This window comes from Gavialis gangeticus, unplaced genomic scaffold, assembly GCF_001723915.1.
Source record: "Gavialis gangeticus isolate Ggan-Ray unplaced genomic scaffold, GavGan_comp1, whole genome shotgun sequence".
In the NCBI taxonomy this organism is placed as follows: Eukaryota; Metazoa; Chordata; order Crocodylia; family Gavialidae; genus Gavialis; species Gavialis gangeticus.
The window spans coordinates 80,197,665-80,198,925 of record NW_017729024.1 but is presented as its reverse complement, the minus strand read 5'-3'; positions in this window follow the sequence as shown (position 1 = coordinate 80,198,925).

Below are 1,261 nucleotides of genomic sequence, written 5' to 3'. Positions count from 1 at the left end.
CCTGTCGAAGTTAGCTCATGAGAATCCCTCGCGGAGGCATATGGGCTGTAGTAAGAGAGAGGCTTGACTGATGAAGTGGTGTTTCTGGTCTAGAATGTACGAGCAGGTAGAGAGGGTCTGCCAGGCCTGCTCTGCCTGCCAGAAGGTAAGCTAGAAAAAACCAGCACAGGTTCCATTACAACCTGTGCCCATAGTAGATACTCTTTTTTCCTGTCTTGCTCTGGACGTGGTGGGCCCACTCCCTAAGAGTGCATCAGGGTGCCAATTTTTGTTGATAATTATAGACTACATGACTCGGTAGTGGTAGTGCCCATGCAGTTGGTTACAGGCTCCCGAGTAGCAGAAGAACTCCTTAAGTGGGTTACTTAGGTGGGGAAGCCTAAAGAGATTATTACTAACCAGGGGTCTAACTTTATGTCAGGCATCCTACGGAATATGTGTAAGGTACTTAAGATCAAGCAGCTATGCACGACCATGTACTACCCACAAACCGACGGCCTAGTAGGTTTAATGGGACACTGAAAAATATGTTGTGCCATTGTGTTCAGGCGGAACCTTGTAAATGGGACCTGATGGTTCCCCCCTTGCTGTTTGCGGTTCGGGAGGCCCCCCAGTCATCCTTGGGTTTTGCCCCACTTGACCTGATGTATGGGCATCACCCAAGGGGCCTGCTGGATTTGGTATGAGAAAGTTGGGAAGAAAACCCCCCACCTAGAGGCACAAACAATGCAGAGTATGTGAATGAGTTAAGACTCTATTTATGAGCTGTTGTCATTTAAAGTGGTGGATCAGTATAAGGCTGTAGGGGAGGAGGAGACCTCATTGGGGCATACTACTGTGTCATGTAGAGGCCCCAGCACCAGTGAGGGCGTGCCTTAACACACACACACACAGTCACACGTCATGAGTTCTGCTTGTCAGCAACTTGAGGTGCAGTTTCCCAGAAACCCCTGCACCTATCTCTTTGAAACCTGGCAGGCTTCATGCCCTTAGAAGGGGATACCATGTATGCTGTTTTCACCCCCACCCACTGCGCCTTCACACTTACAAGTGACATGAAGTTTGCTTTCAAGACTTTCAGGTGCAGTTTCCCAGAAACCTCTACACCTATCTCCTTGAAATTTGGCAGGCTTCATGCCCTCAGAAGGGGCTACCATCCCTGCTGTTTGTCATTTTTTGGCAGATTTGGATGAAAAGTTATAGGCAGTTTTGTGCTTCCCCATTATAGCCTATGGGTGAAACATTGAAACAGTTTCAATGA